We start from the raw sequence: 15,214 nt of genomic DNA, 5'->3' as shown, positions 1-15,214 counted from the left end.
TTAGTTTACTTTGGTTAAACAAAAACTTGTTCAGCTTCCATGGAAATGTTGTTAATTTTTTTAAAAACATTATCACATCAAAAATAGAACTGAAAAGATAAACAACCACCGGAAATTCATTGTCAATACTAAATAAATATCTTATGGAAATTTAACAAAATGTATATATATATATAATAGAGCTGCATGGAAAATGTTAACTTACCAGTCTGTCCTTAATATCAGTTACTGACTCAATAGCATCTTGAATGTCATTAGCACTACAATACAAATACGTTAAATATAATTATGTTAGAAGTCACATAGTCAAATAACATAAGTCAGAACATACATAAATGCGCAACAATATACACATGTACTTGAGTGACCAATACGGTAAGTAATGTTACTTGTTATGTTTTGTATTCAATAATTCTTCTTATTCTAGGCCGAGATACTGCTGTGGTGTTGTTATTTGCATAGAGAACAGACTGAGCAAACCTATGCCATCCGACATAGGTCAAACACAGTACACAAGCATTAAACTCTACTGGAACGGTTAATCCGAAAATCATGTTTACCGTGCTTGACTGACTGACTATTTATATGATATAACTATCATATATACTATTATTATACATCCGTCACCGTAACGCCACATGTTACAGCGTGCCGTAATTTTACGGGGTATTCTCATCCTACCATAATTAGGAAATGTGAATTCTGTGCAATGCCCACCCTCACGTTTCCCATTTTAGACCTGTGTCCCACTGAAATGGGCAGTTATTGTTTTTTTTGCTGAAAATGATTACTCGTATCCAAGTAAATTTGGAATATTTCTCGTGTTGTAGCCACGCCCACCTATCCTGAAACGGTCGACTGTTTCCGGATTTCCGACTTTCGCCGAAAGTGTGCCACCAAATGCCAAAATGTGAGAGGAAGTCATACCCCTGAGCCGTAATAACACTGGTCATTCAATATACTTTTAAACGATATACATTTTTCGGTCGGCGTTTTTTCCCCTTTGTTTTGTCTATTTTTTTTTTGAGAGAGAGAGAGTTTTTGGATGCTGTGTTACGGGCAGTTGCAGTGAAACGTATAGTCATAGTGTAAGTATTCACACGTTTCTAATCGATCCGAAAGTGCGACATCAGTGGACGAAAGCCACTTAACCTCAGCTTCTTTTTTTGTTGTTGAAAAACTGTCCTCGTCCATGAAAAAAACAACTAGGTTTAAAGAGAAACGCCGACAACATAAACCTGGCGCAACACTTTTGAAAGAAATAGATTCCGGACCGTGATCACCGAGGCGGATTTCAGAAGAGAGAGAGAGACGGCAAGTGTTTCAAATGAGTTGACTTTTTTTGCGATCCTGATTATCGTTTTATAGAGACCATTTAGTCCCTGTTAAGTAAAGAGTAGCAATAATTTTGAGCGTGACACGAAAACGAAGCGTCGGACAAACAGGAAATTACATAGCCCTTACACACTGCTAATTGTTTTCATTTTCGAAGGCTAAAAGTTTCTGAATTGTTTGGTGATTGGTGTTGAATGTCGAATTCACACCTCTGTTCTTTTTTTACCTCCATGCTTGCAGCTTGATCTGCGTAATAATTTATGAAATAAGAATCCAGGCTTGGTCAATGTGTTTCCACTAAATAAAGTTTTATTATGATGTTATAATTATGACAATCACTCCATGGATCACGCTAACTCGAATCCACTCTGAATCTATCTGTATGTGTGTCGATCTCGATTATTTTTGTTATCAAATTAAACGCCGCTTTTAACGCACTTGCCCTCGTCGTGACCCGACGCGTTCACCTATTTCAACAAAATTTAAATTCATTTCCACGCGGCTGTCATTTATTTAGTAACTGTGATTTGTCATTTTTTAATTATTTTATAGTGATCACCATAGTCTAATGTTTAGAATGTCAAAATATGTTCTCTTTTATTTTAATTTTGAAAGTTTTACTCAGACGATCGATGAAATAAAACAGTGTAGTGACGTGCCTAGTAACCTATTTTGTCCAGCGACAGAGTACAAACGTGTGCCGGTGACGATCACGGTGACCAGCTACACCAGAACGGACATATTTCGCATCTAACTCAACCCCATGCAACAACAATTGATACTATGTGTTCATTATGGTCCATTCTTCCTCGACGAACAGGTACATAAGTGAAAATTTAGTCAAAGATGAGAAAACTGCACAAGAAATTTGCCTTATTTACACGTATCGGCAATGCAAGCTGCCATGCGACTTCCCCTTCTGACGTCACAAGGGGAATTTCTGTATGCAAATAAGAAGCTAATGAGGAGCCTAGTTTTAAAATACACAAAAATAAAGTTGCCGTAGATTGAGTTGAAAACACATTTTTTCACTGAAAAAAATAATTCATGCTTAGAAACATAAAAATTAATAATATTTATGTATCAATGGGTAATTTTAGGCGTGAAAATAGCAGCCATTTCACAGGCACTTTAAGCGCGTAAGCGTCCTGTAATAATAAAAACAAACATGGCTGAGTTTGACCTGGCATGATGCCCCGGAAAATTTTGAAAATTTCTGGAATGGTATTTTTGAGAGGACTGCATTGTATGAAAACGAAAGGTTGAGTATATCCGTTACGAAATGCCTCAAGATTTGATTTAGTCTTTGATATAAGGCATATATAATCATGTTCTAACCAATTAGCCTTGAGAGTCTTAATGCCTAACCTAACACCTAATATCCGTAATGGTCTTAATATTGATAACAGCCATAGCAGTCTGAATTCCTATCTATCACCTAACAGCCTTGACAAATTAACAATCTTGACCTAACGCCCATTAGATCAGTGCCTCCAACAGGATTTAATCATGCATGTGGCACATTGACCAGCGCTGGGACAAGTTTCTGTGCTTGCCGTGACAATTCGTATCATCTGGATTACGCATAACTTCTCTGCGATTTACGGTCCGTATATCTTAAGCGTAGCTTGGAACCCCCCCCCCCCCAATACGTTTTGCTGGATCCGCCACTGTGCCGTGATAACTCCCGTCTCCAAACGTTTTACTGGCTTTGATACCACATTCAATTTGTATGCTTTACAACGCTCTTGTGTTTGAAATGTTTTCCCTCTTGGAAATGGGTGAAACCACATCATGTTCAGCGGCAGGTTATACTAGTATATGACAGTAGGGGACTGTGTCGGCGCTTGGTCGGCGTCATCCACTGGCAGTCAAATGAAACTTCCGGGCGCCGTTTACCATAACAGATACGGCCAGGCGTCACTTATTTGACTGGCAGAGTGTCGCGTGCCGGGGGCGCGGCTCACAGCGGTCCACCAATTTCATGGCGTGAAAGTTGTTTTTTTCAACGCGTGCCGGCTCCACCGAAGCCTTTACCAGTATAATGCAGACTTGGGAAGATGACCAGTATAATACGGACTCGGGAATAGATAACTGTAAACTACAGGGTTCGTCTCTATTCTATGACAAAGTGAACAATTTTTCTAGGACTTCCAGCCCCGCTGGTGATACCAGTTAGTCCGCCTTGTGCATTGTGCATTAAAAAACGGACCTCGACCGACGGCGGTGGGGAGGGGGCGTGGTCGGCACCACCGACTACGGGCATGTATAGAACGCTTTTATTTGCCTTTAATTATAACATACAACACTTGATATACAGAACAATATTTCATTGTACTGTTTAGAACTTTGAAAATAACAAATTATCCGTCAGCCCGAATATCCCTAATCCTATTGGTGTCAATAGACACAGCTAATCAGACAAACAAGCACAGTAATGAAATTGAACATCACAGACACAGTTTACAATGGCATATAATGGAAACGCTGTTACATTTTGAAGCATTATTCACTTTCATAAAAATGTACCTATATGCTATCCATTGCCTTTAATAAACAAAATACACGATTATACCAACATTCACATAAGCTATTGGAAATTGTTATGTAGAGATTAAACATTATCAATTTGTACCTTTATAAAAGCTTTTTCGAATTAAAGATACAGTTCTGATGTGTAGTAGACTACTTATTTTGATTACATTGAGAGAACAATAGCATTTGAATACAGCAGTGCAAAATGAGGGCAAAATCTAGTGTTTACTGGTCAGGTATCTACATATGCATTCTTGTCCAAAATTGCGCCTCGGGCCAGATATTTTGCAGCTTGCAAGAGAAAGATTTAATAATCCATGCTGACGATCTAAAACATTGTAGGAGCTGTTGCCACACCATTAAAACTTGGTATCTCAATATTGCAGATTAGTAATGAAAATTTCCATTTATATAAAACTGACCTTTAGCATTGTATGTGTTGAGCGATTCTAGTAAACCATGTATATTATTTGAGAATTTAGTAGACCCATGCACGTGTTTGGCGAATAGAGTTGAGAATAGGGGAAAGTAAGCAGGTAAACACAAACCAACTAGAACAACGTATCTGCTCACAGTGGCGAGGCGCATTCGCCGAATTGCGAGTTTGAATCTTGTGTTTCATTGTGTCTATATGTTTTCTAATTATGAATCGAGAATTTTACCATTCTGTTTTCTATATAAAATCATTGCACATATAACACATGAAGGCCTAAACAAACAAACACATACAGGGCTGACTCAATTCGTATGTGAGGGTCCATTTAATTAGCCAAACACATATATGGCTTCACCCAATTTGCAAAACACGTGCATGGCTTCACTTAATGCGGCAAACACACCCATGTAGGAAAAGTGTATGTGCTGTTCCTCTCGAAATGTTTTTTTCCCGAGTTTTGGGCCAACTTTCCCTTGAGAAAATGTAGCCACAGATTGTGACAATGATTTTTGTGGCAATTTCCTGACCATATTTCCTCTAGAACAGGGTATGTTTTAGTAGAGGCAGCCGATCTTCATAAATTTGTGTTGAAAGCCCTCGGCATAGTCCCTGGTACGTGGAGAACATTAAAGGAAATGCACAACACCCAGGTAGTATGTGTAATCAATCATCAAAGAAATAAAATATTGATGCAATGCAAATACCATTAATGGCACACAAAGGAACCTCACATATGTTAGTCAGTTGTGTTGCTATCACATGCTCTATAGCAGTAGCGTGTACGTTGCTTCTAAAATCTCGATGTTTGAATGGAGTTGTCATTGTTGATGGTACTGTTGTCAGTGTACGTTAATACCTGGATTATGGCGTGATATTAAATATATTTTGAACAATTATTGGTAATATATTTTGAACATTTATCATCTGCTGATGATTACTGCAATAATATAGAAGGATACATACGTTTCCTGAACTTGTTCCCCAGCATCACCAACCAACTTTGTCAACTCCCCGACACCTTCAGTTGTAGTAGCCATATCGCATCATTTGTTGACAACCAATTGCTTTAGATTATGGCGAAAAACCAAAAAATGTCCAATACATCACAACACACATATATATAATCGGTAATATGTCTTATCAAAGCAAATCGAAAAAAACACGTTATTGTTATCCACCATACACTACTGAACTGAATTAGTGGCAATACAAAGTCGCTAAAATCGGCTTATTTGTGTCATACGTATAATGTGACGTATAATAGCAAATGAACGATGACCAATTTACAAATACCAGAGATATTTAATGGTATTCAGTGATATTTTTGCAGGAGAAAAAAAAACATCCTTTTTTGCGTAACACTACACTCACAGGATACAAACTATTTTTTTTGTATTGGAATATGCAAATTACGCCACTAAGCATTACGTCATATGATTAATTATACAAGTTCGGAAAAAAGGGATAAGCATTAACCAAAATAGAGACAGGCAGTAACATGGACACAGCAACGCAAAGAAATTTATGGCTAAATTTATATTTATAATCATCATATATACATCGCGCTGTACCACGTTTTATCACTACTCCAGTTATATGTTTCAGTAAGATCTCATTTCATGACAGTTGAAATTACTAGGGAATATTATACGATTTGATTTGCCGAATTACTGATTTTAGCGCATATTAGATGCGCTCAAATGAATCTGCATATTAAAAATAACAACATGCACATATTATACTTAGAATATCATTAGACAATGTATTAGAGAATGTATGCCGCACAACACCATATATAGCTGCATTCTCACAAAGTGATAAATACCGGCGAGGTACCACTTAAAATTAGCCATATATATATATATATATATATATATATATATATATATATATATATATATATATATATATATATATAATACGTTTCAAAACAAATTAGACGAAAACAGCAAAACTGGAAGTAATATAATACATATCCATAACATCAAGTATCATATTGTGTTGACATAGTTTCATGTAGTTCATGTAATCGGTTCCATCATTACGCTCAATACTAATCTAAGCTAAATACTGTTGGTGCACATAATAATCGCGCAAATCACTGCCCTCGTCATAAGAGTATTTTATGAACAACACGTCATTACCATGTCAGTTGTTTTGAACCTGGAATACAGGAAATAGTAAAAGTATAGTTTTCTTCTCTGTATAGATATTTTCTCCGATTGTTCAATGAATTTAATAAAAACACTCCCTCATGGCATACACATCATTCAATAGTGCGTATATATATAACTTGAATAAATATTATTGTAACTGAAAGTTTAATCTGTATTTGTACTGAACTATTAATAGATTCACAATGGTATCATCATCATCATCATCATCATCATCATCATCATCATCAACATGTGACCCTGACACAGAAACGTGTTCATTTTATTCTTTAGTTTACAAAGATGCGACTCCAATTAACCACGAGTATTATTGGAGTAATATTTTTGTGTCTTTATTCATAAAGAATTTATTGTAACACAATAATATATACTTGCTTGGCCTATCTGGATACTAAATGCTTGCAATATTTTATTTACATTTTCGGGTCAATATTAGAATTACAATAATAATCAGCGTAGCTTATAAAATCCAGATTGTGTTATATAAATATATGTAAAGTTGTATAGCAGCTATCAGAGTGCAATGTTTAATCATCTAACTGCTTAGTTGGATTGGAAATATCCAATGAATATCCCTGTGAAATGCGTGTGTCTATCTCTTCGTTGGATGACTTCTCTGAGCCGTTTTGGCATGGTATCGACGAGTTTCCGACACATGTTTACCTGGTACTGGTAGCTTCCATTATACTCGAATATAAATATTCGATATTTGCGAAAGATCGGAAATGCACCTGTACTTCGATCAACTTCTAAAGGTTCTCAACATGGTTCAAATCGTGAGACTGCGCAGGCCAATCTAACGTGGTGAAGTTGTCGAAAAGATATCCGTAGTTTTGCGGATTATTTAGAAAATTTTTCACTGTCACTGCTGTATGGACGTAGGCTTTATCTCGGTGGAAAAAAAATGTCGGGCACAACGCTTCTTAGTGCCTACGGTATCATTTCGCTTTTGTGGATACCCAAATACCGGAGTCTAGCCTATGTGTTATCAAATTGCAATCGCGCTGGGATGTGTGGATTTTTTTTTTTTGCAACACAGCCTCGACCTTTAATTTACTATTTTTACATAGCTTTGATATTATGCTTAAAATTCTGGCGGTGTGAAACAGAATCGATAAACTGGACGGGACGAGTGTTCGGTCGATTGGTCATACTACCTCTTCGATGACGATTGCCCATACTACCTCGCTGACGAAGTTTCAAAAAGAACAAGAATTCATAACATGTTTTTTACTCGACCAAGTGAATAGACTGTTCGTACACGTACGTTTCTGAAGCTCGTGGGCTAAAAAATGAAAATAAATGATTATAAGCTAAAAATTAAAATGACTATATATGCGTTACATTGAGACATATACACTTGCGAGTTTTACATTAAAGTTGACTATATCCAATAAAATCGCCATATTTCAGTATCTACTTTTGACCCTGGCCAAACTGCCATAGAACGGTCGTGATATGGGTCGATCAATGTCTGTGCTGTGTTATTAAAAGTTGAATTTGAATAGTGAATGTTCTTGATCCGTCAGCAGTAGTCATTGATGCCATTTGTTTTTTGAATAGTTGCTACCAGCTCTTAGGTTTGTTTTGTTGTCTTTTAATATTTTGTTGTTGTAATAGTACACAGTATTGATATGAATTTACTGTTATGAAATACAAATTATTGCATTGAAACTCCGAGGTTATAAGATAAGGGGAGGTGGTATATAGTAATTATTTAAAAAAAATGTGCAGTCGAATTGTTGTTCCTTTCTTTTTTCTCAGTGTTGGGTTATTTTTATATGAATGAAATAAAATAACATTCAATAGGCAATATAATATCTGCTATAGAAGTTTCGAACGTTTCAAAAATAATTAGGCCAATAATTAAACATATTCTGACCATATACTATCTAATATACAGTTTTCGCACGTCTGTAGCACAATCATCCTCGCAATATGCGTGTCCGAATTGTTCAAAAATGGTTTTAAATTATACAGAAATAGCACAGCATAAAAGTTTGAGAAGATTCTGTTCAGAGATTGTTTGCAAACAAGCTCATGAATAAATGGGTACCAAATCCACTAAATAGCAAAAAACAAGACAGAAATACTCATAAATTATTTATTTTGTTGTAATTTCCCATTTGTCCTGATTTTTTGGTCACAATAGTTTGAGATCTGTAATATGGTATGTAATTTGTTTTGATGATAAAATAATAATACAATGTATTAGTCAAAAAATAAACTGTTTTGTTGTCGAAAATGTGTTCATTTTCTATCAAATGAATGCGAGTGTGTATATTACCATTGAATATACATGATTGTGCAAATTATGTGACAGTGACAATAAATTGTAATCAATATTTGATAATTGCATTTCATGTTTTTGTCTGAACGATTCTTGCACACAACTCTGACGAGACTCCAAGTAAACGACTATTATACACGACATTTGACAATGGTATGAGCCTGTTTAATGTATTGACTCTTGGGAGGAAAAATATTATACGACTTAGATTTATGTGATGACAAATTATTACATATACATCTAGGCACTACACATAAAGTAATTAAAAAGCTTTGTATTAGTTCTGAATTGAGCATGTTGATTAGTCAAAACTGGAAGTTGAACAACACAAACACTATCTTCAAATGGTTGCTATGAGATGTTGGGCTTATTTGACCATTACATTACAGACCTTTTACAAAATTCAATTCAGCCATATCTCCAACTATATCCAGTATAAAATTTGTTTACATATATTTATAAGTCGATATTCATTGTATAGAGTAGTGCAGTTGTAACCCGGGCGTACTTTAGGCATTTTTGACCCATAATACATGGCATTGTTGCGTATTGTTTGACTTAAATCGCTTGAATATGCACCATGCAGTTTTGTGATATAGCGCCCTCTTGTGGTAAACTTGTGCTACCTAGCATGGTTTTCGGTAGTTAGTATTTCGTGTGATTTATTATTTAATTGTATGAATTTCGACTTTGTAATTTAATAGTTTTGTATTTTTTTGCGTACTATGTATTATACGTGACGAGTTATGAAATTGTTATTCTGGAACATTCTGGAAGCGTTGCACTGGAGGAGAGAAACAACGAACGGCGCTCTCTCTCTCTCCTCTTGAGGTTCGAGCTGGCAACGTCGTATTGTGCCGTCGGAGAAGACGGTGTGGCCGCTGAGTGAAGATCGGAAGCGGATCGGGGATTCCGGGACAGAAGAGGTGCCTTGGAAGAACACTGTTGTTGCGGTGCACCGATGGACTTCTAGTTCAACCCGTGTGAAGTTCGTCGTAACTGGTAGGTGAACTGTAACCGTAACTGTTCAGAAAGGGGCCCCGAAGCATCTTTTGATTGCAATCGAACGTTGAACAATTATCACGTGAACTTTTATTGCGTCAAAACTTTGTGACTTGCATCTTTTCACATCACTGTAGCTTTTTTGTGGGCAGTGAGAGCACTTTTTCCCGTTCTGTGTAGTTTTTTGTGCGTGGCCGCCGAGATTGCGTCATTCCCCCGTTGCACGCCTTGTACCCCAGACCATTCGTCCCGGTGTTATGGCTATCGCCACACGAGACTCCAGCTTGTCTCCTATACAATTTTCCTTCCGCCCACTTAATTTTAATATTCATATGACCTTTGCACTGACATCGATAGCCAATCGCATTCGACCGCGGACGTCACTCTAAATAAACAACTGAATAAATTAATATACCATATTTGGAAGATAGCGGGTAAATTCAACGTTGTTGGTGTGTTCCTTCGGGTTCCGAAGTCGCACGAAACGAGTTCATGTTCCGTTATCTTTCGCAAGTAAAACAGGTCGATATGTATTAAACATGGCATTTGTTTTCTTGTTTTAACCCCCTTATTACGCAAGCTTCCGTCGAAGTGGTGTTTTTTTCGACGATTTGTGGCATGTTGCAAAACGAACGAAACATTGCGGCATTCTTAGCGGTGGATAAGGGATCGACTATGTCGTCACATTTATGTCTCGTTTGAAAGAGAATAAACAACCGCTCAGAAAAATATGTTGCTAATATTTAAGTGCGGTGCCTTGAAATCGCCTGCCCGACGTCCAAATTTCAAAAGGATGTTCGATTTGCAATGACGACCGTTCATATGTACTAGGCGACGTTACTAATTACTACTAGGGACGGTGTTTGCATTAAGAATTATAGAACAAAAGATCAGCAAAGCGGTGCTTTTGTCGGCGATTTTGTCAAAGGGAATATTGATAAAATGTTGCAAAACAGAATCGCGAGTTGGGTGAAAAATTGCGCCGGCGGCATTCTCAGCGATGGCGACACCCGAGAAACACCGTGTCACGGTGCATTCGTGCATCAGTACACCGAAGAAATACATACATATTGTTGCGGACGACTATTGTAGACTGTGTTCGTGTAGTCTTCGAGTTTGTGGACAGTTAAAGTCGTGTGTGAATTTATTCAAGCCAGGAAAAGCAGGAGGGATAACTTATGGAAATCGTCTTTCCAATTTGATCCAGTGCGACGTTGTGAAAGGAGCGACTCTGTCGTCTCATCTATGTCTAGTTTGTAAGAGAAAGATTGATAGCGCAGAAAAATCCGCCAATAATGTAAAACAGTGGCGTGAAATTGTCAGTCATTCTAATATCTCCCAACCTGTGAACGAAAGGGTTAAGCGTGCTGCCTTGAAATCGCCTGCCCGACCACGTTCAAGTTCAAAACGACGTTCCATAACTTTCTCACATTCAATTTGCAATGATGACCGCAGTTCAAATGTACTTAGCGACAATTTCCTTAGAAATCATTTTGATTTGATTTATGGATGGCGAGCACCGACACTCCGATCGGATGAACTAATCAAAACTAAAATGGCGCGTGTCACGTGACTTTGTTTACTAAAGATAGCGTGGGCGTTTGATTGACACTCAACTCATTAGTATTCCACCAATCACAGCTACATCTACTTTCTGGATGTGCGCAGTCAAATTGTATAGGAGACAAGCTGGAGTCTCGTGTGGCGATAGCGATAACACCGGGACGAATGGTCTGGGGTACACGCCTTGTGAATTTTTCTAATTTTTTCCCCGTACGCTGCCTGGGCCGTTTTGACCGCCGCTTGTGGTTATTATCTCAGGGAATTTTCCACTGCATGCGCATTTCGTGTTAGGCTTTTGAACTGTGTTGTTTCGGCTGTTTTTTTTGGCGAGATTCGTTTAGGTCGCTCTTTTGAGAAATCACGACGAGTTTTCTTTTTTGGCGGCGTATTTGGGGCAGCGACGCACTCTCTTGGTAGATTGTATAAACTGCTTAGTTAGTCGCATTTTTGTGATTAGCACTGTGAGGTGATTTTACCGATTTTATTGTGATATTGTGCACTTTAATCATTGTATTTACCCCGCCTGCTTGTGTGCGTGTTTGGGTACATGCATGTGTGAGTATACTGAGTTGGCGAGTTAGTGTTTACTGTGTGGACGTTGTTAACTTTTTTATTCACACGCCCTGCTTTTTGTATAGCGTGGGGCTGGTGTGGGCAGCATTTACTGCTTTGTTCAGGCATTTTATTCGGCGCAGGTATTCGGCGTGATTGTTAGGCACTGCCAGGTTAATTTAGTTAATTTAGTTATTTACAGGCAAGTTCCTGGTGGGTTAATTTTATGTGATGTTATTTTTCCAGTGACAAGGCGCTACTGGGTTAATTCGGCCAGATCCTGGTGGATTAATATTGTATACCATTTTATAGTAGGTTTTACTTTATTCTGTTATGTGGTGAAGTAAATATTGACACTATAGTATTAAATCAGCGGTATGTCTCTGTTTATAATTGAAATATATGTGTTAGCTGAGTTTCTGGGTTGACTGACTCATTCCCTGACTGTATCTGCATACCAACTTCTCTACTCCAGACCCTCAAGTCTGTCCTTGGTACGCGAGAGAGCCCCTGTGATTGTGAGGAGGAAGACGATTATCGGTATCCTGCGGAGATTATTTAGATTGGTGAAAGGAAGTTTCATCATCTGCCTCGCCCCGTCGGAGTCCCATGAACGCCGGAGGGCGGGGTTGGCATAGTGATCAAATAAATTTGATTGGTTCATGCTTTGAGATCAGCTAGGTATCAATGTTAGAAAGATGAAAATATTATATATTTGTTGAAAATATTACTTACTTCAGCCATGTACCCCGATGTTGTGCAAGTTTTTTCCTCTCCTGGAAATACAGCAATTTTTTGTAGCAATAAACTTTCCCACTCGAGCATTCGTTTTGAGCTCTATGTTGTATGCTGCCATAACACAAAGTTCAGTTAACTGATAATTAAAGTTTGAGTTACTAAATTTGAACGTTGAAGAAAAAAAAGTAACTTGCAATTTAACATGGATTTAAAATTTACTCAGCGCCTTTTGAGTTCCACACCGATGCCAGTTTGTTAGGGCTTGGAGCTGCACTTTACTAGGGTGAGGGTGACAATCAACGAGTCATTGCATATGCCAGTCGAGGGTTGTCCAGAAGCGAACTCAACTATCCGGCACATAAGTTGTTCCTGGTGCTAAAAATAGCTTTGTGATGGCATGTATGGCTGGCTGCGCTCTCAACTTATCAATTCAAGTTAGAGTATCATCCTGGCAAACATAATGGGGATGCTGATGTCATCTCTAGACAGCCTAGACCTGATTGGTCTGTGAGTGAAGGGACTGGACAACTGAGAAAAAAAGAGGATGCAACCAGAAACCAGAGGATGTGAAACTACGTCTGCATCTACAGTTGAGGCCATCTGTAGCAATAGCCAACAGATTTTTAACATCCCAGCTATAGAGGTGGTGGGGACTAGTGGTACAGCAGTACCATTAGATGATAGGTCTATACTGCTGCCAGATAAATCTGCTTTGCCGTCTGTAATCATGGATGAATGGAAGATTCTACAGCATGAGGATTCTGACATTAAGCAGCGTGTTGGTATGTTGAGAAAGGATGTCGTCCTAACACTGGAACGAAGTAGAGAACCACCCATGGCACAGTTAATCCTCAGATAGTAGAATCTCCTGTGTGTGCGAGCCGGAGTAAAACTGAGAGACTGGTGGGGGAACATTCTAACAGCTTCTTCTACCAGCTTACTATAAAGGTACAGCACTTGAAGCTATGTACGATGATATTGGATATCCCGATCAAGAAAGAAATTTAGACCTACTCAGATCCCGTTTCTACTCACCGAAAATGAGTAATGACATGGAAAGCAAAGTTCGAAACTGCTACAGGTGCACACAGACGAAGATACACAGCGAAAAGATCACTGCCATTGGTAACCATTACCTCCGCTTATCCAATGGAGTTAATGTGCATGGATTTTTTGACCCTGGAGCCAGCTAAAGGAGGCTGTAAAGATATCTTAGTGATAACAACCACTGCACCAGATATGCTGTACCTATGACAAAAACAAAGTGCAAAGACGACAGCTGATGCAGCATTTTCTGAACCACTATGGGTTTTCTGTTCACCTTCGCTCTGACCAAGGCAGGAATTTTGAGGCAAAAGTAATTCAGGAATTATGAGAGATGCTTGGAGTGGTTAAACCACATACTACCCCGTATCATCCCCAGGGAAATGGCCAGTGCAAGCGTTTTAACAAGACACTGATTTACATGCTTGGTACCTTCAGTGATGAACAGAGAGAAGAGTGGAAGAAGTATGTAGATCCCATGGTTCATGCTTATAATTGCACTCGTAGTGATAGCACTGTTTTCCTCATATTTCTTAATGTATGGTAGATATCCAAGGCTCCAGTCGATATATACCTAAGGCTGCAACCAGCAGAGAATGACCAATAAACACACAATACAATGAGTATGTAGCTGCTTTACGCAAACGTGGCTTATGAACTGGAAACTAAGGAGGCTAGGAAGATTGCTGCTGCTAACAAAGGCCGTTATGATTTAAGGGCACAATAGGCCACTCTAGAAGCTGGAGATCAGGTGTTCTCGAAACGCAAACCTACGTGGGAAGCACAAGCCTACCAACAGATAGGAGAAGAGAGTCTACAGTCTATGAACTGAAGCCAGAAGGAACAGGCAAATCTTGAATCTTTCACCAAAATCTGTTGCTGCTAAGTAATGTCCTGCCTATGCCATACGCTGAGAGACCTGTGCATGAATCCGGGCAAAAGTTTGTTAGGTGACCTCACATCAGAACTAGACAACAGCCTATTAGTAATACAGAGTCTGATAAGATGACTGACTCAGTGTCTTCTGGTAGTGATAGTGAGTGGGAAAATGGAATTTGATCCAGAATGACAGGTTGTCAGGAATTACACTTAGAACAGCCACTAACGATGATGTAGGTAGCTATGATGTCTTTGAGCTTGACACACCTCAACCAGTAGTCGTCAGTAAGTCTCGTAGCAAAGTCACTATGACAATAGATATGAATATCCAGTGTATCCCAGCAGAAATTGAGTCTGTTGTTGATACCAGAAGTTCATCAGCAGGTCCAGAAGAAACTGTTTCAATTGGTTCAGAAGCCACGATCGAATTTAGTGTACCACGGAGTTCTACCAGAATGAGCCAACCTCAACCTCTGGGTTTGACCAGGCTCAGAGTGTATCGTGCACTACGAAATCAAAGATCCTAAAACCATGTAAATATTGTTGAAATATATTACTGCTGTGAGGCATCTCAAGGAAATGTGTTAAGCAGACAGGTGAGGTCTTGCAATCAGAACAACAGGATCGTAGTCCTGATGTGGATTTGATCAATTCATGATTACTGTT

Source organism: Saccoglossus kowalevskii, chromosome 9, assembly GCF_978046115.1.
Source record: "Saccoglossus kowalevskii chromosome 9, keSacKowa6.1, whole genome shotgun sequence".
Classification (NCBI taxonomy): domain Eukaryota; kingdom Metazoa; phylum Hemichordata; class Enteropneusta; family Harrimaniidae; genus Saccoglossus; species Saccoglossus kowalevskii.
This window is presented reverse-complemented; position numbering follows the sequence as displayed.